This window comes from Schistocerca gregaria, chromosome 6 (assembly GCF_023897955.1).
Source record: "Schistocerca gregaria isolate iqSchGreg1 chromosome 6, iqSchGreg1.2, whole genome shotgun sequence".
Lineage (NCBI taxonomy): Eukaryota > Metazoa > Arthropoda > Insecta > Orthoptera > Acrididae > Schistocerca > Schistocerca gregaria.
In genome coordinates this window covers 67,559,072-67,585,506 of record NC_064925.1, presented here as the reverse complement: position 1 = coordinate 67,585,506, position 26,435 = coordinate 67,559,072, and the positions used below count along the sequence as shown (strand labels likewise).

Here is a 26,435-nt window from a genome sequence, read left to right as displayed (position 1 = left end):
TAATAACTTTCTGAGGCCACATACCGTGACCCAATATCAGCGTTTTACGGTGAAAGAACCATATGGCTTCTCCAACTATTATGGTTCCCTAGACTTGTTTAAAAGTTGCTATTTATTAGAAGATCTTTTTTATGTCTGACATAAGTTGGTTGGATAGGATAAACAAACGATCCGGCAGTAATTGCTGAACTACCCGCCGAACAATGACAATTCACATTGGAATGTAGAGAGTTGTCATTAAGAAGAACGGCTACGACTATGCTGTTCTGTACGTTAGTATTCTGTATATTCTAGTTAAGTTTACAAAATATTTTTATATTATTTTTACCACAAAAAGCCGTACTTGTAGATGTGCAATACAAAAGCTCTATTCTGAACTGTATCTTCATCTGTAACGAATGCGCCGATAATTGTGTATCACCGTCTACACGTAAAAATCTTTATTCATAAACGTTCTTACTTCCTTTGTGTCTTCTGATAATTTTTGAGGATTCCTGGTTACCGCAGACGTTACACGTGAAGCGTACACTACTTCACGAAATTCTGAGGCAGACGCAGACACAAATACTACTGTCTTCCTTCCTTAAAGAGACGCGACATATAGACCGGAATTGAGGGCGAGGTAGATCCTCCCTTTTTCTAATGAATCAATTACAAATTGCGAACAATTCTTCGAAGAGGCGCTTCTGTTTCTTGAGCTACCTATAGGTTAGAAGTAATGAATGTTTAAACAAGTTTATTGCTTCAGACCATCTACCCCTGTCTTGCACAAACTTTTTCATCTCACATACCTACCATATGCACCATTTTCGGAAGTAATTTTCACGTATTCTGAACTTTGTAGGCACCTAAAATTCCTTCTCTTTCCTATTCCTTCCGATGCGGAACCAGTTATTCCCCAACGATTTACCAGAAATTACCAGGCACTGGGTGTAGGTTATTGTGCTATGTGTTAAGCATTCATTTCTTTGTTCGATTTTTGTTTCCTGTTCCTTTTCATTTCATGTTTACTGTATTAGTATTCTCAGCTATACAATATTTTCAGTACTTTAAGTTTCTGTTTCTATACAGTCTGTACCTTAGCGTCAAATTAAATATGGGGTGTTAGCTGAGTCCTTCACTTTTAAGGCTCTTGTCTCGTCTGCACCATCAGTATCAAATATCATCCATATTTCAGTAATTGTATTTAATTTCGGCTCAGAACTAGAATAGTTACTTCACTGCTTCTACTATATGCCCACCAGTTCCGGTGATCATGAAGTGACGTTTCTCTTATTACTCTTCATTGCAATGTCTCAGATTTGTTTCCTCTTAAACGAGAAACAGTGTTACTTAGGCTGGTAGCCCACTTCGATTATTTTAGTTTATCACTACCCTTACCCAGCTACATATCATGCAGAAGAACATCAGTGGGACGCGTATTCATCGATCTTTTGATTTCCTTCTAAAAATTTCTTTCACTCACATTATAGCCTCTTCCTCGTATTGAACTACACAATATTCCTCTCTGCAACCTTGCATACAACCCTCGTAGCAAGGGTTCGTATTTCTAATCTTCCACATTTATTATTTCCACTTGCTGTTTTCTTTAGATTTTCTGCATTGTGCGTCTATGTCTTATAACTGAAACATTCATAGAATTTGAAATATCTCGTAGACGAAGGCCTTCTCTGGGCCCACATATCCTGTGGAGGTAAATTGTTTATTTTTTATCTTTCCCTTATAAGGGCATGGATGAAATGTTTTCTTACTATTTCTACGATTCCAGAAATTAAGCTCATCTTCATCAAATTAAAATTTCATTTTCCTTTGTATATCTCTGTTCGTTAATCTTACGTAAATTAAATGCCAGAATCATCGTTTGTAGTTTTACATTTCAGCACTCGTTGCGTCTTGGTTTGTATGATTTATAATCTTCCCTGAATATTTGCGGGTAACTATGGTTTTCCGACTAATTTCGACAATAGATAAAATAACGTTATGTTAGTGGAATTTTAGGAGTGAGGGTGGTATACCGTCCAATGGGCTCTAAACTCTAATCATGCAATGCTCTGTTAAACAGTTGTTACAAGTGAATGATATATTTCGTCAACGTGCTCCTCATTCATTTTCTCATACGACAAGAGTCACCAGTCAAATCTCTGTGATAGCAACCTACGTCGGTGTTTTCTAAGAATCTATCGCTCTTCCGTTTCTTTTTATGGACAGCTAACTTTTCATTTATTTATTACATTTTGTCGCTTTGTATATCTTCTAATGTTAGCGTACTATTATATACTGTTCATTTCGACTTTGCTGCCGATATGATACATAGTGTGTGTAACACCTCATTAAATAACGAGGTAGTTAACAGAAAATGTACTTAGTCATTAAGTATCAGAAAGCGTCACTTTCTAGTGTCGAGAAGTGTTAAAGATGAGAGCCACTGAAGAGTTTTTATCTTACCACATTTCTTCTTTAGACTTCTATATTTCGATGGACCTACATCAGAGATAGACTTAATAAAACGTTCCTCATTAATATTTACACTAAAGATCGCTAATAAACCAAAGCAGTAGAATGCTCTTTGGAAATATCATATTTCTTTATTGCTTATAATGTACAGAGTAGATAAAGTAACACGTGCTTGGTAACCTAAATTAGTCTTATTATCATATTAAGTGCGAAATATGATCGCACAACAAATGCAGGTGAAGCTTAGTTGAATGCGTACCGTATTGTGGGAGGAATATGTTTGCTGTAAATTAGCAACGCACGTTAGCAAAGGTACGTGGGATGAATCGGACGGAACACCTACATTTATCAGGGACATGTAAATTCCCGTAAATGAAATGTGACGAATTAATAATTACGAAATCAAGCAAAGATGAAAACGCTGTAAACAAAAGTAAACTTTGTTCCTGTTGCAGGGTGCCAATAATTGACAGATAATATGTTCTCCGATGGCATGGTGGTGAAAATCATCACAAATCCATATTACCAACAAAGAAGCAGTACTTTTTAACATATAAAGCACCAAAGCGAGTTACATGACAGTACAAATAAACCATATACATCTCATTCCAACCAACAGCCTCATCGATACACAAATCTTAAGCGTCATTCATCTTAAAAGTTGGCAGCTATCATATTGTGCTCAGCGTCGCCAACTAAAACCCATAACAGAACAGACTTCCATTTCTGCTTTCGTAACTGCAAATAGCGCTATACGGCTTAACATGGTCAAGAATGTGGAAAATCGGCCTTTATGTTCAGTATTACCCTTATTTGCCTAGGTCGGGAGCATACAGAATGCCCACACCGAACTAGATTGCGCTAGAAATCATCTTCAGATCTAAATCAAACAGAAGAATTATTGTTAATAAAAAGTTATACTTTCTAACACTATGTGTAACATAAGAAAAGAAAACTACGCAACAGATGCCATAAAATATTGTTACAGAGTGTAACGCTTCACGTGTCATACAATCAAATACTTGGTCATTAAAACTACTGTGCGTTCTGTGGCTATTGTTTAAGATAATGACAAACCTACATTTATTAGGGTTCACCAGTGCAAGCAAAATTTCATAAAACAATGTATCATATGAAGAAAATGTCAGACGAAGTACATTAGAAATGGAATTTCGGCAGATTACCTTAAGACTAACAAGGAAATCAACAACTGAAATCCATGAAAATGAGGTTAGAGAATATAAAAAGGTAAATGAGCAGCCTGCTAATTGAAACTGAAATGTGCACCTCATTAAATAACGGAGTAATTTAACAAATTAAATGCAAATTACAATAAAGGAAATAATAAACCTTCGAAAACTTAGTTGCTTGTTAGTAAATAACGATATAAATTAGATAAAAATTTCGAAGTACAGAAGGGAAGAGAGGGAATGTTGCGTCAGCCATGGGTTCACTGCCGGTACCAGGGGTCGCTTCCTGCGTGTGGTACTGTCTTTTCTGCTTCACGTTCCACGTGAAGAGTTTATGGTCAGTAATGTATGTATCAAAAGAGGCTTTATTTTCAACACGTATGCTGCTTAAAAAGTGTTTTAAGCGTTCGTCACGTCTGTCCTATATAATATTCTCCACAGTGATTGCAGTGCAGTTTTTACACACCTGAATCCAGGAGTATGTCAGCTTAATGACCAATTTAATGGCAGAGTTGTTACTTTAAAAGTGTTGTTTGTTTAATAACATATGGTAAACATTTTTTTAAACATCGCTTCATTTTTTGGGTATTTTGCCTTTATACGTCATCGCAACACACTTACTTTATGGTTTTTGGAGCCTTGTTGATGAGTGGTTTACCTAGACATGATTAATATTTATTCTATTTTGAATATAAAGATTTATGGCACAATCGAAAGAGGTCATGACATTTTAAAAACTTGCGATCGAGACACACAATGTTTTACATGTCAAATATCATATCCGATCCCTGTGTTCATCGCTGCTGTTACTTACTTGTAATGATGATACAGTTTTCTCCTTGGGTCATCAGCCAGGATAGAGTCTGCTGAATAGCGTTTTATATGTCGTGTTTACTTCTCGTGTGAAAATGGAATACATTTGGGAATGTAACCGAGGGCTTCCGCTTCCGTTGACGGTGTCAGTAAAATTTTTTAGGGTACGTGACAGCAGAGTCAACAGTAAAATTCTCTAGCGTTACGGTCACTGTTCCAAATGGCCCTCCTCAGGGTGTTGTGCTGATTCAGTCAGCACAGAACCCTGAGAATGTCTGTAACAGTGGCCGAAACGTTCGAGAATTTCACGTATTAAAAGTGCTGTGACATACCATGCAGACTTTTATTGACATGTGTATGACGTTTGTCTCTGACTCGTGGGTTGATTTAGGGACTGATTTCTGAGAACGAGTCGCTCTTTGTGTCCTAGAAATGGAGGGTACTTTACGAAGGCGGCAGCGTGATTTCCCACAGCGCCGTTTCGTTCTCACCACAGTAACGAGCTAAACAGCCGAATGCTCGCTCACTTCCAACCGCAAGCGAGAGCTAAACTGCCCACTACGGCTCAGCAGGTGACCGCGTAAAAACACCTGTTAGCGGCCAATTCACCGAACACCACTCAAGCACTATCAGCCGTACACGTCTCTCTTCACGTAATGTAGCAGTGATCCAGCTCATCTCAAGCTCTGAAATCGTGCAGTTCCTCGTCAAATGCTGGTGAACAACTGTATAAAACTTTCGATACCCTCTACAAGAGTTTGTGAGAAGCAGAACAGGACTGAAGATAGTTAGGCACATACATTAAGTAATTACTAAGTTCTGCATTGTCATGCACCTGCGAAAATCCGCGTAGAAATAGCGGCTCAGCTCCAGCTATCCTGCTGGGCCATGATCTGTACAAAACTGTTTTGAATACTTCATCAGTTAATTATTGCTGTGTGCTGCTGTGATACCTAAGTAACTCCAAAAGTCTATATGAGATACACTGCAAGGTAAACAATGTAACGTCCTCAGGAACTGGTTTCAGTCCAATCCGGTTATAACTAATGCATACTGTGGGGTTTTAGTGCTAGTTTCCCACTTGTCGCGGTCATCGGCAATCGGGTGGAACTCAAGAGGACTCAGTTTAGTGATGAACAAAGTTTGCAGCATTCATTATATGGTGTTCTTTATTGTTATTTTATTGGGTTTGAGGAGGAGACCATCACACGAAATACAATTATTGCACAAAATGATAAAAACAGGACACTGGTTGGATGTAACTGCAAACTGTAAAACATGGTTAAGCGATATTATAATTCAATCGAAACCCATAGCTGCCGGCAGGTGTTGTCGATATACATCAATGGGGACAGCTGAAAATGTGTGCCCCGACCGAGACTCGAACACGGGATCTCCTCCTTACATGGCAGACGCTCTATCCATCTTTTTTTTTCGTTATTTCGTTCGGTGTTGTTCGTTGCGTTTGGTATGGGCGGACGTCACATGACATCAGTTCAAGCTGATCGTTGATTCCTTAACTCAGTTTTTTTTTTATTACAGAGTGCCACCGAATCTCCGACAGAACACGCTAAGCTACCGTGCCAGAGAAGAAATGATGAGGACAACACAAACACCCACTCCGCGGGCACAGAATATCCCCAACCCCGCAGGGAATCGAACCCAGGACCCTGAGAACCAGAGACAGCAACGCTAGCCACTAGACCACGAGCTGCGGACAATGAGCCACCGAGGGCGTAGAGGATAGTGCGACTACAGGGACTTATCCCTTGCACTCCTCCCGTGAGACCCCCGTTCCCAACTGTCCACAACCTACATTCGTAGTGTTCCTAATAGATATTTGCCTATTCACTCATTACTCTCGCCAGACTAAGCTGACGAGTCCCGTAAGAGTTCTGCAAAAACGTGCGCATTCGCACCTCACAGTTGAGCGAGATGAGGAGTCAACGAAGTAAATTTGTCTGGCAGCAGCATTGCCATTCAAGTCACCAAATGTTAATATAATATCGACTTACATATATACATAGTGCAACACTGGAGAAAAAAATCTAATCTCCGTCTGAACGGACCTCGTAAAGCCAAACGGTACCGACCGACCGCCATGTCACTCTCTGCGTGTTGGCATTACTGGATACAGGTACGGAGGGGTATGTGGTCTCAGCACCACTCTCCCGGCCGTTGTCAGTTTTCGTGACCGGCGCCGCTACTTCTCAGTTAAGTACCTTCTTAGTTTGCCTCACAAGGGTTGAGGGTAACCCACTTGCCAACAGCACTCGGCAGACCGGACGGTCACCTATCCAAGTGCTAGCCAAGCCCAACAGCGCTTAACTTCGGTGATCTGTCGGGAACTTGTGTTACCACCGCGGCAAGGGCGTTGACTGTAATGTAAAGATATACTCAAATTCTAAAGTTCCTTTTACGAACCTGTTCGTGGAACTAACAGCTGCCCTAAGAGAAACTTATCCTCAATTGTTCAAATATTGTGCCGTGTAATTGTACTTGGATGATGGTATTTATCACATTATACGAACGTATGTACAACACGATTTGCAGAAGTCACTAATTTTTCACATGTCTCGTTTTACTGATATTCATATGGCCTGCTCGTAGTCTCTTAAGAGTCCCCATTTCACTTCTGCTGCGCACCAAGCTGAGAAACTAAACTTGGCGTCCAATTTGTTGCTGAATCGTCCATTAAGATGTGGATTTGATGTTATGGTCTATGGCCACTAACTTGTCCATTCAGTTTTTGCTTGTGCGGCGACTCTCCTACGAAAATAGCTGTGTGGTAGGAGTACATCGCAGGAAAATAGATGCTGAACCACTTTCGCCGGTTCATCTTCTTGTTCGACGTCCCTAATTCCAACTTGTTCCGGTATCCACTGAGGATGAATCAATCGATTCTGTCCCTTTGCTCTACTGCGACATGCCAGTACATCGTGTGCCAAAGAATTAACAGTTGTTTCCCTTCGGCTGCCATCGTAAGGGACCGTAGAGCACTCATGGAGTCAGCACATACTCGGATTTCAGGGAGTTGTGAATCGAATATGTTAAGCGTAACTTGGCGGTGTAGTGGTTTTGGTGCTGCAAGTAGAAGCTTCCCAGCCGTGTCTGGTGACACCTTCAGTGCAATATATAACTCTGCGGTTAATATCGTTGCATCAGTAGGTAACAGTAAAGATTGTCCACGTCCACTTTAATGATCAGAAACATTAGAGACACACATTTTGGAACCATCCATGTACAATTTGTACCAGCCATGCCAGTTATGATCAAATTTCTAGTAGACAGAAGCTCTCAACTCCCTTCGGATTAAGGATGTTTTAGATACATGACTATCATATACAACATAGTGAATTTCTGAAAAGATATCGTTTGCTTGACGCGACATGTCCTGATGTTAACATTGTGCTGTCTAATGTTCCAGGAGAGATTTGGGCTTCTTCTACTAGTACGACATAATTTGCATCATATTTAGTAATCGGGATAATTTGCAATGAAATGGATGATTAATAGAGGATCTGACCCTCAACATGTATCGACCACATAAGCGCTTCCGTAGCGCAACGAATGTGGGAACTGTCAATTCCGCTTGCATGCTACATAGAAGTGGTTTTAATATAGCCTCCACAGATAAGCAGACCTAATTGAAATCTAAAGTCTTCAATCGTGATCGCGTGGGATTAGCCGCGCGGTCTGAGAGGCTGTAGTCATGGACTGTGCGGCTGGTCCCGGCGGAGGTTCGATTCCTCCGTCGGACGTGGGTTCAAATGGTTGAAATGGCTCTGAGCAGTATAGGACTTAACATCTGAGGCCATCAGTCATATACAACTTAGAACTACTTAAACCTAACTAACCTAAGGACATCATACGCATCCATGCCCGAGGCAGGATTCGAACCTGCGATCGTGACAGCCGCGCGATTCCCGAGTGAAGCGCCTAGAACCGCTCGGCCACCGTGGCCGGCTCGGACATGGGTGTGTGTGTGGGTGTGTGTGTGTTTCTCTTTAGGATAATTCAGGTTAAGTAGAGTGTAAGCTTAGGGACTGATGACGTTAGTAGGTTAGTCCCATAAGATTTCACACACATTTGTTTTTCGATCGTGACGTGAGTGCAGAGACACAAAACATGCAGCCGTATTCCATCTTGTTCCTAGCTATTTATACAGATGTAAGAGGGTCGGCTGTTCAGTCAGTGCAAGACAAACCCTTCACGATGTTAATTTTCGTATGCCTGGAGTTAGTTGACGTGTTTTTACCATATCATCCGAATGTTGAGCCACATACAGAAAAATTTTGCATGCATAGATGCTAAAATAGTTTCGCTATTAATTTGGAAGAAGACTGCGTCTTTGTCTACCTCACGTCCAGCAAAGACAGCCAGATGACATTTCTCAGGCACCACATCCGCTCCTAACTCGAGTAACTGTGTTGCCTCTACTGAGACCTGGTTGCAAGTAGTTCGAGGCACAGGTGTGGTCCTTATGCTCGTCATATATCACAAAGTCGTCTGCACTCTGTATAAACGTAATCGTTTACCAGTCTCCGTGTTTTATGTGTTAAAAATTATTTTCTCAAGGAACCTCCATGTGTTAAACCTTCATAGACGGTTATGGAAGTCTGTTGTCGGTCAGTCGTGCTTAATCATTAAATCTTGTGGTGTATTGAAAGCGAGGAGCAGTTGACTATGTTCGCTAGTATACTCACATTACATAGGATTTGTATGCACATTTTGTATCTAGAAAGAATGAAAACGTATACATATGTACTGTCAGAGAACTTCCATTGCATATTTGTAACAAAGGCAGTGAATCTAATGTGCTGATATCTTCCTGGAAGCCGAGTATCATGCTGTGAAGTATTTTGTTATGCTGTTCTTGATCACGTAGTCGTAATACTGCAGCTACATGATATTCAGGATACAGGACGAAATATACGAACTGACACAGCGTCATTTCCAAGTTTAGAAGTGATATCATTTTGATTAGCCTCCATTTCTTAGGACGTAGGTACTGTGAAGTACATAGTTGATAACCTCGGGGAAGTGAATTTTATTTCGTAGAACAGATAATCACAAATTACGAAATTTTGTCTCAGCCTAGAGCGGTGTCATTCTTCTTCAGACCATGCTACATGTCATTCATACTAAAAGTTGTAACAACTTGTGTTGTGTAGTCAGTTACATATCATTGTAGGAGTTCAACAGCTCAAGGTACTTTGCGGCACATAGGCTGGAGCTAACAGGTCCATGAAGATTCTGAGTTATCCTCACTTGCCTTGCCATGCTATTATTATTGTGAGTTGATTCATCTAAAAAACCATACCTTTCAGTTTGTGCTGAGACATCCGGTCCAAGTTCGGAACAAAATTTAATCCAGCCCTTCTATCTTGCAATGTGCGTCATCTTTGCCACCTTAGCCATTTTCTTCCTCATATCTATAAAACTATTACATGTCGCTCTGTTTTAAAGGTTGTCTTTTGGAAATCGCAGGAGAACATAATTCTAGAGTACGACAGTCTTCCGACTATGAGTACGCATACCTGTTGAACAGCTTCGGCCATTTGAACGGGGTGGATTACTAGACCTATGATAATATGCACGGATGTATGGAGGGACTGCTTCACGTTTTGGACGCAATGTATCGGTGTTGTGTCTCTGCTTTCTGTAGTGGTCTGTGGAACGTTTCCCAGGCCCATAGACTAGGTTCTTGACGTCCACGTAGAACAGATGATCCTCAGGATTGATGCATTGTGCGAGCAACGATGCCCGATCGACCACCATCCAGGGAAGAAATTGCGGCAGTTCCTGAACCTGCTGTGTCAGCAAAGACCACTGGGAACTGCCTACTTGCAGCAGGGTTAAGGTCATAGGTCCGTTTGTCCGGACCACTACTGACTCGGCGACACCGCCAAGCACGGCTAATCTAAAGTGGAGTCATGGAGAGTGGGAAGGCGCCCTGCCGTCTTCAGTGATAAGAGCAGGTTGTTTCTTTGCATCGGGCGTTCACGTGGGCGTCGCAGACCCGCTGAGTGTCCTAATCCGGAGTGCATCCGTCAACGTCATGCAGGTCCCACCCGAGGCTTAATAATGTGGGGGCTGGATAGCCAACAGTTAAAAATTGCAGTTGTATTTAGTACTTCTGCAGGGTAAAGTAACCACTGTGCTGTGGCCGCTCACTCCATTCATCATAGCGCCTACTGCATCGGCGTCTCACTTCACATCCAACCAACGCGGGATGCCTGCAATCACAGGATGTATATTCACCAGAAAAACCTAAATCGTCAGTGTTGTCAACAAAAATATTTACCAGCAGCCACACCACACCACCAGGTCTCCCCCAACGGCTGCTAGGGACCGCTACTCGTTTCCAGAGCAGCTTCATCAGTGGGCATAGCTAGCCCAGGAACTACTTTGATACGCTAGGCACGTGATCGCAAATAGCTCCGGCAGATTCATCCGCCGAACGGGCTTTATAGGGTGGCGCACTGCCGGCAAAGGGCAGTTCGACGCACCGCTTGGAAGTATACAGAGCTGCCACTCAGACAGCTACGGCCAGACGCCTCTTCTAGCTGGCTGATCACTTGCAGATGGACTTGGTACAGTCAATGAACACCTTCACATTGTAGAATTGTTTTATTGTGATATCTCTCCGCGAAGAGTAGGGTTTTTTTAGTATTATTTGTTATTTTATATTGGTGACGGTTCACAAAAAAAAATGGTTCAAATGGCTCTGAGCACTATACGACGCCGGCCGCGGTGGTCTCGCGGTTCTAGGCGCCCAGTCCGGAACTGTACGACTGCTACGGTCCTTAGGTTAGTTAGGTTTAAGTAGTTCTACGTTCTAGGGGTCTGATGACCACAGCAGTTGAGTCCCATAGTGCTCAGAGCCATTTGAAACATTTGAACCACTATGCGACTAAATTTCTGAGGTCATTAGTCGCCTAGAACTTAGAACTAATTAAACCTAACTAACGTAAGGACATCACACACATCCATGACCGAGGCAGGCTTCGAACCTGCGACTGTAGCTGTCGCTCGGTTCCAGACTGTAGCGCCTATAACCGCACGGCCACTCCGGCCGGCTGACGGTTCACAGTTGGGATCGAGTCCGTTTTTCTTCTGGAGATTGCACTATTGTTTCATTTTGTGAGCTGAATAAATTGTTTTCGGAGCTATGTTTTCTGCATTTCTATTCTGCTAGAACAGATACTTCACAGTGCCCAGTACAGTCCTACAAGTTGTTAGATCCCTGAGAAAACCATGTCAAGGAACTGTAGCGATCCCGTAGCAGGAGAGAACGAGTCCACACACGGCTACTGCGACGCTACTTGGTGCACATTGTGTATGACAACCATCCAGGCCAGCATGAGCATCAGATCTGTCACCAACTGAACGCAAATGGGTCATGTTGAAATCGGAACATACTCGTTCTCTACAAACTGCAAGAACCATTGACTAATGTTAACAAAGGATAACAGGTGCTTGGGACGATTTATCGCAGGATAACTTTCGGCACCATTATTATCTTTTAAGCGGGAAAATATGTGCTTGCGTTGCCGCCAGAGTGCACACTGTAGGTGTTTGGGAAGACTAACTGTGACGAGTGTGTTTCATTTCGTATGGATTTGATGTGATACACTATTCTAACGATGAACTACGTTTCACGTTGCTTGTCAATAAAATGTCCTTGTCTTAAAGTCTGTTGTATGTTTTTCCGGCAGCATACATAGCCAAAACTTTTCTATGTTTCAATATCTACTATCTTATTGTAATCTTTATTTTTTTCAAATCCTGGCTTGATAAATTGTTCCCTTCTGCAGTTATCTTGTACAACCAACGCTCTCTTCTTCATTTTTCCCTCTGGGAAATTCTGATGCTTCAATGTGGTTTGGTATTTCTAGTACGAGCCAACATCAGTATTATCATACTTAACTCCTGTCATCGTCCTTAACATAACCCCTTCGGAATACGGTTGACTGCAACAAATTGTCTAAATGGTTCAAATGCCTCTGAGCACTATGTGGCTTAACTTAGAACTACTTAAAGCCAACTAACCTAAGGACATTCACACACATCCATGCCCGAGGCACGATTCGAACGTGAGACCATAGCGGTTGCGCAGTTCCAAACTATAGCGCCTAGAACCGCACTGCCACTCCGGCCGGCCAACAAATTGTCTACTCGCATTTTCTGTATGCGGTTGACCTTGTGATTCCATTAGACGCTATCTAGTTCCAGACTGCGCTGAAACTGAGTTTAAAAGGAGTTATGTGGCAATCATAGACTTTCTTTGTGAAATGTGTTGTGGACTACTCACTACATATATGATAATGTAGCAGTGCATCCTGCTCTAGAAGACAGCTTAGACTTGTAAAAGACGTTCAGTTTATGTGATAGTTGATTCAAATCAGAATATATTTCCTTGGTTTTTAATGTCATTGAAAATCCCTACTTTCACCGATACCGCAACCATCTGTCAAAAAACTAGTCTTATGAGATGATGTAGCTTCACGATTAGTACTACACTAGACGTCATTTCATGTTATCGCTTGCCTGTTACCAAGATGTTACATATTTTCTGTCATTAACTCAATTCCCTATGTTTCGGATCACTTTTGTAGTTGTTAGTATACATACTTTCTAAATATTATTGGAAATCCTTTCAGAAACCAATACTGATGTGCATGTTTCAGTATCCCTAAATATACAGGGTGAAGCGAAATTCGCGCACTCGGGCTTCGCAGCGCGACTCATCTCACGCCATCGACAATACAAGTCTGTCACAACATTTCGTTTGGTGAGTACATACGGCAGAAAAAGGACGGTAAAGAGTGGCAATCTGGCAACACTGTAACCACATGTATAGTATATAGCTCTGTCACATACGCGTTGTGCTGGACACTTGGTGCAGCGGGTAGAGATTTGTGTTAGCATGCAGGAGGTCGAGAGTTAGAACCTGGGTTCAAGCAGAAGTTTTTTATTTGGTAAATGTAGTCCAAGTGGTACGGTATCTGGCATCTTTAATTGTCAACAGCGATTGCAGCGAGTCCTCTGAGAAACATTTTCACTTACAAACGACAATCGTAGACATGGAACATTGGTCAGCTTTGCAAGCTGCCCTTTCCACGTCGTGGCCTCGAATTATTCGCACCACTTCCTCTACTAGAAACGAAACCTGTTATCTTTGTACCCTCCTCTAATGGTCCCATAGATTAGTACCAACTATTATTCTTGCGTCGTTCAAGTCCATTACATTTCGTTAGGGGCTTACGTTACCAGTAGGACTAGCAATGTACTTTGTGAATAATGTCCAAACTCGGTTACTCTTTGTATGTGTCATCACCATGGTCCCATTAATTGTTTCCATTGTCTATTTCTTATTTGTCTAACCACGTATATGTTGTGTTCACCGTTACAAAATGTTTTGAAATTAGGGTACATGGGACATAAGGAACGGTATCTTTATTACAGTATGAAATGACAGAATGAAATTAGCATATATAAAAAGAAATGCAGCTCAGCCCAGAATTGAACCCTCGACCTCCTGCATACTATCCCAAAACTCTATTCACTGCGCCAACTGCACAGAACGACAAGTACATGCTGTAGAGGTAGTTACCTGTCGTGTTTTACAGTGTTGCCAGATTGCCACTCTGTAACGTCCTTTTTCTGCCGGATGTAGTCGCCAGACGAATTTTTGTGACAGAGGTTTTTTTTATCTCTGGGATGTGAGGAGTAGCACTGCAAAGCCCGAGTGCGAAATTTCGCTTCAACCTGTATAAATTTGTTCAGTAACACTCCGCTGGGTAAACTGGTTTGTTGATGTGACGAAGTCATTATTACTAAACTTATTGCGTTTGTTGTGTCTCCTGAACTGACTGCTTCTCCTTCTGCTGATGATCTTGTTCCCGTGTGGCGACAGTGGTCGGCAAAGCGCTTGACTACTAAAACATTTAAATGTTAACTAATTATGACGACAATTACATTGACATAATGGCTGCTGCAGCCTGAAGTACATTTTCCTTCTCGCCGCATTAATTACGTTATTTCATAAGCACATTTGACCACAAACACTGGTGTAACATCTGCCATTATTACACTCCTGGAAATTGAAATAAGAACACCGTGAATTCATTGTCCCAGGAAGTGGAAACTTTATTGACACATTCCTGGGGTCAGATACATCACATGATCACACTGTCAGATCCACAGGCACATAGACACAGGCAACAGAGCATGCACAATGTCGGCACTAGTACAGTGTATATCCACCTTTCGCAGCAATGCAGGCTGCTATTCTCCCATGGAGACGATCGTAGAGATGCTGGATGTAGTCCTGTGGAACGGCTTGCCATGCCATTTCCACCTGGCGCCTCAGTTGGACCAGCGTTCGTGCTGGACGTGCAGACCGCGTGAGACGACGCTTCATCCAGTCCCAAACATGCTCAATGGGGGACAGATCCGGAGATCTTGCTGGCCAGGGTAGTTGACTTACACCTTCTAGAGCACGTTGGGTGGCACGGGATTCATGCGGACGTGCATTGTCCTGTTGGAACAGCAAGTTCCATTGCCGGTCTAGGAATGGTAGAACGATGAGTTCGATGACGGTTTGGATGTACGGTGCACTATTCAGTGTCCCCTCGACGATCACCAGAGGCGTACGGCCAATGTAGGAGATCGCTCCCCACACCATGATGCCGGGTGTTGGCCCTGTGTGCCTCGGTCGTACGCGGTCCTGATTGTGGCGCTCACCTGCACGGCGCCAAACACGCATACGACCATCATTGGCACCAAGGCAGAAGCGACTCTCATCGCTGAAGACGACACGTCTCCATTCGTCCCTCCACTCACCCCTATCGCGACACAGCTGGAGGCGGGCTGCACGATGTTGGGGCGTGAGCAGAAGACGGCCTAACGGTGTGCGGGACCATAGCCCAGCTTGATGGAGACGGTTGTGAATGGTCCTCGCCGATACCCCAGGAGCAACAGTGTCCCTAATTTGCTGGGAAGTGGCGGTGTGGTCCCCTACGGCACTGCGTAGGATCCTACGGTCTTGGCGTGCATCCGTGCGTCGCTGCGGTCCGGTCCCAGGTCGACGGGCACGTGCACCTTCCGCCGACCACTGGCGACATCAGCGATGTACTGTGAAGACCTCACGCCCCACGTGTTGAGCAATTCGGCGGTACGTCCAACTGGCCTCCCGCGTACCCACTATACCCCCTCGCTCAAAGTCCGTCAACTGCACATACGGTTCACGTCCACGCTGTCGCGGCATGCTACCAGTGTTAAAGACTGCGATGGAGCTCCGTATGCCACGGCGAACTGGCTGACACTGACGGCGGCGGTGCACGAATGCTGCGCAGCTAGCGCCATTCGACGGCCAACACCGCGGTTCCTGGTGTGTCCGCTGTGTCGTGCGTGTGATCACTGCTTGTAAAGCCCTCTCGCAGTGTCCGGAGCAAGTATGTTGGGTCTGACACACTGGTGTCAATGTGTTCTTTTTTCCATTTCCAGGAGTGTATATTAATAGTCATTACGTATGCGTTGTTTCTAATGTTACCTCGAATTAAAAGCAAATTTGCTTCAAACATATGATATTATCAATACGAAGCTACTTCTAAAGGGGGGACTTAACATATGGTGGCTGAATGCAGACAATACCGAAATTGACGCTTTGCATGTGTTATCAATCTACTACAGTTTCATTAGACTTGCAAAGGGCTTTTCGGTACGAAACGTAGATTGTAAGAAAAGTAAATTGGATGAAAGACGCTCACTGTCTCTGAAACTTGCTGCCGGACCTTCACTGGCTGTCAGATGAAAATAAAAAACACTATTAGATGTTTCTTTCAGTAACGTGGGATCAGTGCACAATAAACATGGATTTAAAAAAAGTCGTTATCTAACAACTGCCTTTAACAAGACCTAGGAGTTCATAAAAGTACACCTTTGGTTAGGGAAGGAAACAAAAAATATTCCTCGAACTTTCACATATATAGCTTTAATGCAATTCATATTTTGTTTGTGACAAATACTGCGCCTGAACGTAAGCTAATATTAGTATGAGCTGCAGTGTAACAGACACACACACACACAAAACACACACACACACACACACACACACACACACACACACACAAAGGAAATAGAGTTTCCTACGCAAATGGGAACCATCCAACTTGTATAACCTCATTCTGAAGTGTATCCAAAGTGCTCTAAATTCAAATAGGAATGGATACTGAGCAAATATTACGTAAGAACGCATTGCCGGAGTATGTTACTGGAATACCTGTGGTTTTTAGTAAATCTGTGTTGTGCTGTTTCCGTTTTGTACGCACATCCAGTGCGACAGCGCGACAGTCGGAGAAGGGTACTCAAAAGGTGGACGGGACATGCTCAGTATTTTCCCATCGTCCATCCATATTGATCGAACCGAAACAGGGTGTTTCTAAAAGGTTCACGACATTTCACTCTCTACGACACACTGTAGGCGTAACTGAAAGACTGCGTCCATGTGCGTCTCCTTCCAACAAGCCTGGTGAAACCTCAATGCCGGATAGCAAAATCAGTGACACGACAACGGAGGTATGAGAACAGTTCGATTATAGCATGGATGTTTATCGTTCATGCTGTGAAATATTGAATGTTCTTGAACCGTAGTTTAAGTCTTTAATCCTAAATGTATATCTAAAGTGTACATAAAGGATGTAAACGTATGCACGTACTACACGTACCCCTGGAAAATTACATGTTTTTTTTCTTTTTTTTTTGTAAGTAAAATCTTTGCGGTCTTATGTGTAAATTAAGATTCAGCCCAAAATTTTGTCCTCTTTCGTGTAGATGATACAACTCCGTGAAACTGGATGAATCCGGTCACATAATTGAAACGATATTCGATAGGCACGCCTTTCTTTTCGGCAATGTATTTACTTGTACAATATCTCGTGTACGATTTAGGACATTAAAAACTATAATCACAATTTTCAGAGTCATTTCTGTTACAGCGTAGTTACCTGTAAATACCACATTAATGCAATAAATGATCAAAATTATGTCCGTCAACCTCAATGCATTTCGCAATACGTGTAACGACATTGCTCTCAACAGCGAGTAGTTCGCCTTCCGTAATGTTCGCACAAGCATTGACAATGCGCTGACGCATGTTGTCAGGCGTTGTCGGTGGATCACGATAGCAAATATGCTTCAACTTTCCCCACAGAAAGAAATCAGGGGACGTCAGATCCTGTGAACGTGCAGGCCACGGTATGGTGCTTCGAGGACCAATCCACCTGTCATGAAATATGGTATTCAATACCGCTTCAAACGCACGCGAGCTATGTGCCGGACATCCATAATGTTGGAAGTACATCGCCATTCTGTCATGCAGTGAAACATCTTGTAGTAACATCGGTAGAACATTACGTAGGAAATCAGCATACATTTCTCCATTTATCTCTATTATCCTTCCGCCCACAACGCCGCACCATACATTAACCCGCCAAGGTCGCTGATGTTGCTCTTGTCGCAGCCATTGTGGGTTTTCCGTTGCTCTATATTGCATATTATGCCAGTTTACGTTACCGCTGTTGGTGAATGACGCTTCAACGCTAAATAGATCGCGTGCAAAAAATCTGTCATCGTCCCGTAATTTCTCTTGTGCCCAGTTTCAGAACTGTACATGACGTTCAATGTCGTCGCCATGCAGTACCTGGCGCATAGAAATACGATACAAGTGCAATCGATGTTGATGTAGCATTCTCAACACCGACGTTTTTGAGATTCCCGATTCTCCCGCAATTTGTCTGCTACTCTTGTGCGGATTAGCCGCGACAGCAACTAAAACACCTACTTGAGCATCATCATTTGTTGCAGGTGGTGGGTGACTTTTCGCATGTAGCTGAACACTTCCTGTTTCCTCAAATAACGTAACTATCCGGCGAATGGCCCAGACATTTGGATGATGTCGTTCAGGAATCGTAGTACACGCCCGCTGCACTTTTTGATCACAATAGCCGTACATCAACACGATATCGACGTTTCCCGCAATTGGTAAACGGTCCATTTTAACACGGGTAATGTATCTAAAAGCTAATACCGTCCGCACTGGCGGAATGTTACGTGATACCACGTACTTATACGTGTGTTTCTATTACAGCGCAGCCTATCAAAAAGCGAAAAAAGTTGCCAACTGAAAGATTCATATTTGTTTACGTACTACACGAATATGTAACAAAAAATGGGGCTCCCTATTTTAAAAGACGCCGTTGATATCCGTTTGACCTATCACAGTGCCATCTAACGGGCCAGCCATAGCGCCATCTGGTTTTCCCCTTCAAGCTAGATAAGTTTCGTTCTTTGCATTTATTTCATTTGACGCTTATTTCGTGAGATATTTGGCCCGGTCATGATCAATGGACCATTCTGTAAATGCAAAGCTGGCCACAAAGGTGGTATGGACTTTTGCGACAGGGCGTTCGACTCCTCCACCAGCGAGACTGACGACTGCTGGATGCTCGATCCTACACATACTCGAGGGGATTTAAGAGGGGGGAACGGGTAGGCCAGTCCAGTCGCCGAACATCTTCTCATCCCAAGAGCTACGCCGCTTGGGCTGACGATGTGACCACGGTGGTAAATGCACTCCTAAAACGACACAAAAGGAGAAGGAGTAACGTGTGATATTAACTATGAATTGTGAGTGTGGCGTGTACAAAGATCTGGTGGTCAGTACGACAAAAATGATGCCACCCTACGCGACATCACGTGGACCACCAAAACGATCATGTTCGACAACGTTCCTAGGCGTATTACGTGTTTCCACCTATAAAAGTACGTCAGGAATTCCTGCTCGCACTGAACCCAAGGTCATCCGAAAGAGTAGGCAACTCTATTACACGTTAGTGCAGTACTTACGCTCTTGGCACCACCACAAGCCGTGTTCCCAACGTGCGGTTGTCAACGCAACACAGCCTGCTGATCATCGGACAGAGAGACCACATGTGGAGCCTGATGAGATTGTCTGACTTGCAATCCTGTTCGAAGTGGTAGGAGTTACATCCTCTGTTAGACGTGGGTTACTTCTTACCTGTTGCAAAAGGATCATGGTCAACCTCCTCTTCTCGTTCGAGCAGCCTGTGTTTCGGAACACTCCTCATACATGTGGGACAATGTCGGGAAAAATATCAAACTACTAGGCATCACTGACGTACTTAATCTTTCTTCCAGTTTTCCGATGACTCTTCTCTGTGAGAAATCTTCCAAATGCCGGATCCGGGCTATGTTGTAATGAAGAACACCAACACAATGCACCGTATTTGCCTGCTGATTGACACATTCATCGTCTTTTCCCATTTCCATCGACTGCCTCTTCTTGCGAGGCCTGCCGATTTGGCGCTACACTCACGCTAACACTACGTGACGCCCAGTTATTTGTCCACAAATTGAAAACCTCCGGCAACATGCTTCCGCACTTTAATTTATTTCGACCGACTAGGGAACATGTTATTTTATTTTACCTACCTCGTCCTTCGGTTTTGCGCTGCAGTGTACGTTTCTGTTCTAATTCCATGACACATCGTGTCTCTCTCCATTTCACGATACGGAAAACTTATAGGTAATTAAGAATTGTAATACCAGTTGTACTGATATTACTCATCTAACAATGTGCATACAGAGCATCCGTCGATAGGAAAACCATTTGTCATCAAAACTGGTTTTTATGTGTGGAAAATTACGTTTACAGAATTGAATTCTCCCTCTGCAGCGGAGTGCGCACTGATATGAAACTTTCTGGCAGGCTAAATCTGAGTGCGGGACCGAGACTCGAACACGGGACTTCTGCCTATCACCGAGCGAGGTGGCGCAGTGGTTAGCACACTGGACTCGCATTCGGGAGGACGACGGTTCAATCCCGTCTCCGGCCATCCTGATTTAGGTTTTCCGTGATTTCCCTAAATCGCTTCAGGCAAATGCCGGGATGGTTCCTTTGAAAGGGCACGGCCGATTTCCTTCCCAATCCTTCCCTAACCCGAGCTTGCGCTCCGTCTCTAATGACCTCGTTGTCGACGGGACGTTAAACACTAACCACCACCACCACTTCTGCCTATCATGCGCAAGTGCTCTACTATCTGAGTTTCCCAAGCACGATTCAAGACCGGTCCTTACAGCTTTAATCTCGCCAGTACTTATCGTTGGCTTCTACCTACTGGCGGAATTAAAACTGCCAGGACGGGTCGTGACTCATGCTTCGGTAAGTCAGATGGTGGAGCACTTGCCTGCGAAACGCAAAAGTCCCGTGTTCGAGTATCTGTCCGGGCCAAAGTTTTAATCTGCGAGAATGTTTCAGATTACGCTTTCCACATGAGTAAGAAGTGCTGATTTTCACGTGTTAATGTGTCTGGTTTGGCAATCGTAAAGGTTGAAAACCCATTGAGAATTTGAAGGAGTTTGTCAAGCAACGGAAAACTCTGGTTTGGATTTAAAAAAATCATGTAAATTCAAAACAGTATTCGTGCATAGTCGTCTATGGCGGACTGAACTCCGTTGATGATGGAGAACAGAATGTCAAATAAAACACCTTTCAGCTAGATGATTTCCAAGCTGTTCTTTTATTCGGCTACCAGTTTCGGTGATTTACTACGCCATCTCGAGGCCCCGTGACCGATGTGCTGGATGACTCCAACCTCGGTTCCTGTCATAAAGGGACCAGAATTGAAAGACTGATATCCGTAGATTTCTGCTTGATGCAGCAATCATTTCAACCATCATCTGCCGGTCGGTCAGGGGACATAAAGGTGGTGTAGTAAATCACCGAAACTGGTAGCCAAATAAAATAAGACTTAGGAAATTAGGCGGCTGAAACGTGTTATATTTCACATTCCGTACTGAACAGCCGAATCCCGTACCCACCTCTGAAAAAACGGACATACAGACATCAGTTGGGAATAGTTCGAACGAGATATCTGAATATCTGTGGGACAGTGGCCATCCATTGTCTCTCAAGAGAAACCGTAGTGGGTAATGATGTTCCATACCGGGATCTCGAGTGAAGTGGAACTTCTAACTCACTGCAAAGATAATCCACAGAGCTTAGGTCGATCAACCCACTTCAAAGATGTTGTTCGTCAAAAACAATCGCATCACTGGTGCTGCTTTATGAGAGGGTGCATTGTGAAGCTTATAAAAACAATCATCTTCGCCAACTCTGCTGTATGCAGTACAGAGTACTGTAAAACTTGTTCCTACCTTTCCACGTTCCTAGAGCGCAATGAGGGGACCACACGCTAACCACGAAACATATCCTTATACACTCACACCACATCCTTCCCGCAGGTTATTATTTGTACTACTAAGGATGGCAGGTACTAAATGTACAGAGCAAGAACCAACTCGTTTGCCAAATTCTTTTTAAGGAAACTACTATAAACAGCCAACAGTAACACACACTTCAAAACAAAAAAATAAAGAGAAGGATCCCTTCGGGTAATGAAGCAAATATAAACTAATTCCTATACCCGTACTACTGTTTCAAATTGAAGTTGGCTCTTAGCAGCTGGTAGAGAGCCTAACATGACAGCAGCGACGTATCACAATCGTTGCTGAAGAGAGGATGGTTGAGGTGACACACAGCTGGACCGGCTAATCTTCTCCACACTTGGCGAATCGAGAACTGCCTGCTGAATGTCCGTGAGCCAGGTTATCTAGCCTCGGGTGGAAGGATACTTGCGGGACTATTTGCACACACGTGATTGCCAGGAAATAGTTCTTTGATCATCGCGCCCCCATCCTCTGTTGCTGGTTGATGCCCTCTGATGGACGTTGGCCGCACCTGTGTGTTTATTCTCAGCTGTGGTACTTGCTTGTAAACACTTTTGGGTCGTCCAGATTTAGCAGCAGTGCCGGCAACCCTCACCACTGGTCTGTCTGCGGGGTTGCCGCTGCAGTAGGCGTCTGTGGTGCCTGCAGCAGCAGTTAACGTTCTTGAGGCATTCCTGAAACCCAAAACCTTACACATTTGTGTCACTGGTACAGGGTACAGCTTGATCCATCACTTCAAGTCACTCGTTTCTAGTCATCCCCTGTATTGTGGAGTCATTCCTTGCACCACCTGAAGCATCTCTCGACACTGACCACAGAAATATGTGGCTTATGAAGAGCTGCCCCATCATTGTACCCTACTCTACCCTGTTCTTTGTACCTCTCTACGCATAATTATTGTGCTAGCTGGATTGCCAGTGACACTTTGGAGCTAGTGAGTGATTCCTTCGTTTGATTTCATAGGATTCCTTACAACAACCCTCCAACAGCGCTCAACGTACTGTGTACATCAGTGCGTGGTCTTCATTTAGTTGTGGTTTTCCTTTTCATTTCAAGTTCACGGTCACATCAGTAACAGTCGACTTGGGTGGACTCAGAAAGGCTGAAATGACGCTGGTCAACTTGTGACTAAGATCATGTCGGGTGAGAATTCCACGTTCAAGGTGATGGAGTCCTACTGATCAACCCTTTCTGCTGTTACTGCTTCTGTACTCCCCGACCCTTTTTATGCCGGTGGTTCCACCTCTCGTGAAATGTGGTGGTCAGTTCCGCATTACATAGAGCTGTCGGAGTGCTTGTGATCAGAGGGTGTGAAACTCTTTACTATCTAACAGAAGCATTATCGAGTTATGGGCTATTCTGCCTGACATGAGTGTCGTCCATGGATATTTTGTACATGACCGACAGTGACACCTACCAGAACACCCAGGACCTCAAGAAGTCACCTAATCGCCGATAAAACATGAAGGATTACATTAACATCTTTCTATAAAACTGTACTCCCTTGCTCGTCCTCGTCTCCATACTCTCGTGCATGCTACTGTCAGGAACTGCTGAAGGGATTTTAATCCGGTTTTAATCAATACATTGATTTACGAGAAAGGTTTTCGTATATAATTATAAATATTTCAAACTGTCCTTATTATGATGAATCAAAGTTGTGCAAACGATGCCTTTCCGACCTAGCAAAGAGCCACTGTCACTCGAGAGAACAAGAGTGTGTCGAGAGCAGAGCAAGGGGAATCTAATTCGCTTCGGTGAGATGGTCTAGCAGTAGAGGATATGGCTGGAAATAGAGATGTCTTGGAGGCGAATAATGGCTGGATCACATTTTGCGCTCTGCCTTTTACCCAAGCAATCACCTCTCAATGATGTGGGTGTACGTATTTCGAAATATGACAGTTCCAGAGTGCCAATTTCTGTTTCATTCGTTTTATAAATGTCGGTTCTCACTTTTGATTCACTGTAGATTATCTGAACAACAAGCAGGTGGTTACTTAATTTTGGAGTATCATAATAAATATGACATCATTAGGATGTGATGTTAGAGTAAGATTTTGAAATAAACAAACATTTCGGCCAATAGTTTGCCTTCAATCGTTCGAGAAAATTTGCAGAGCGGGAAAACATGTGAATCTAAAGAATGTGGCGTTTCCCTTTTTATAATACAAGAAAACGTTTATCAAAAATCTATTTCAGCAACTTTGCTCCGTTTACTTACAGTACGTTCGTTCATCTGGGCTGCAGGTGACTCATCTTAAGACTCTGTACCTTCCTTCACTCAAACCTAGATGTGGACACGATTCCATGGGTGGCAGGCGAAGAAGTCTGACACAAATAGTTCACGATCGTGAATTGTGTCAGTGAATATCAACAACGCATCACACTTCTTACTAAGTGTCATGAGAAGAGTGCTGTAACGTAAGCTGAACGTATACATCATGCGTATTTTTCCTTTTTTTTTTTTTTCATTTGTGCTCCCACAGCCAAGCACCGACATATAGTGAATCACTCGCACACAGATACATCCATGATTCGCATACAATATTTACATCACGATGTATTACCATCTTGGCTATGCCAAATCAATATCCAATATATGACGTTCATGCCTCCAGACTAATTTCCTGCCGTGCGCTGCTCACATCGCGGGATTTTCAATAATTAATGCAACAGTTTTTATTCTAGTGCAGTTTCGGTTGGAGAAGTGCGTAATTTGTTATGAGTTGTCATCAAATATTCCCCCTTCAGCCCCTGTAATTTAATGATGTTCCCATTGGTGGCCTTCAAAACGGCGTCCTTAACGGAGGTGCGTTCAAGGCAGAGAGCTGTCACCGTGTTTCTCTCGGCGGAAAACCAGAGCATCAGAGATATTCATAATCGCTTACAGAATGTCTGCGGAAACCTGGCAGTGAACAGAAGCACGGTGAGTCGTTGGGCGAGGTGTCAGGCACCATCACAACAACCTGTCCGATCTCCCGCTTGCCGACCGGCCGCACACCGCTGTGACTCCTGCAAAGTTGGAACGTGCGGACACTCTCATTCGAGGTGATTCTCGGATCACAGTCAAACACTTCGCTCCACAACTAGACGTCTCTGTGTACCCGCTGGGTCCATCGCCGCCCAACGGAACACCGCAAAGAGCAATGAAGGACCACCTGTGCTGAATTGCTTTCGCGTTACGAGACTGACGTGACAATTTTTTGTTGAGCAATGTCACAGGCGTTGAAACAAGGGTTCATCAGTTCGAACGGGAAGCCAAACAGCATTCAATGGAGTGGCGTTACACCACTTGTCTTGCGAATAAAAAGTTCAAAGGCGCACCCACAACTGTTAAAGTCATGGCGACAGTCATCTGGGACTCTGAAAGAGTTGTTCTATTTCATGTTCACCCTCATGGTGCAACGGCAAACTCCGAAGTATAATGTAATACTGTCAGGATACTGAAGAAAAGACGTCAGAGTGTCCGTCGCCACAAATATGCAAACGATCTTCTCCTTCTCCACGACAACGCAAAGCCTCACACAAGTCTGCACACCCGAGAGGAGCTCACAAAACTTCATTGATCTGTTCCTCCTCATCCACCTTACAGCCCGGACCTCACGCCTTCCAACATCCATCCGTTTGGCCCGACTATGGATGCACTCTGCTGGAAGCATTACGTGGGAGATGGCGAAGTCACGGACGCAGAAAGCCATTGGATCCCATGTCGGGCGCACCCCAAATTCTCCCGAAACCAGGTAGGTAAGCAGGTAACAGGACCGAATCCTCCCAAACTGACACATTGTATTACAGATAATAATATCATTATCTCTGTCATATTTGTTATCTCCTTCTCCTACCCCACCCATGCTTAAAAAAAAAAAAAGGTGATTCACTTATGCACGCTTTGCGTGTGACCTTGAGCGAGACTTAGTTGCTGGCGCTTTGCCGGCTGGACTTTATCTCAATAAGATAAAAGACAAAACTTTTAAACATACTCACGATGCACGAGAAGATTTTTTACACCTTCTACTGTAACTTCATATGCTTTCCTTTGCTGCTTGGAGTATTCATAACGTTTAGAACTGCCACATGCTTCAAACGGGAAGATTTGGTCACATCGTCTTTCATATCGTTGCGGTCTTGGGAGGATTCGGTACGGTTTTTCGTACCGCGAGAGGATTTGGGACTGAGCCCCCCATGTCCACCAGTAGAGAGGTACCATGTGAGTATACAAGGCCTCCCAGTAAGGCGTAGTAAGACTGTCGCATTAAACGATGATTATGTTGAAAAATAGGATCTTGTAGCTAAAAGAGTGGGGAATAATGTGGTGTACTGTAATTCCGAATAAAACAAAGCTTCCTTCAGAAAAATAACGTGTTACAATACTTATTGAACAGCTCTGGTATGAAAGTAATGACATTCCAATACTCAGCGTTGTTCTCTGACATTTATTCACAAATTTACGCAGTTGCCCGCAAAGAAATTACGCTTTACCACACACGTCGTCTGGCCGTAGACATTTTGCTACAAGTGCGAAGTCAGGGCAGGTCGGTAGCAATCGGTAAGTGGAATGATATTCCTGTAATTAGACAGTAAAAACGTATGTTTGTTTGCCGATCACTTCGTGAACTCGGCAGTGGTCCTCAGGCACGGAGAAGAGACGCACCGGCGATAGTT

At 43.6% G+C, this 26,435-nt stretch overlaps 1 protein-coding gene across 1 annotated transcript in view; it reads left to right on the top strand.

The window, feature by feature from the left end:
• The window catches only part of LOC126278105 (uncharacterized), a 1,197,991-nt gene that overhangs the window by 6,366 nt on the left and 1,165,190 nt on the right, over window positions 1-26,435 (top strand). The gene's annotated exons all lie outside the window — the stretch shown is intronic.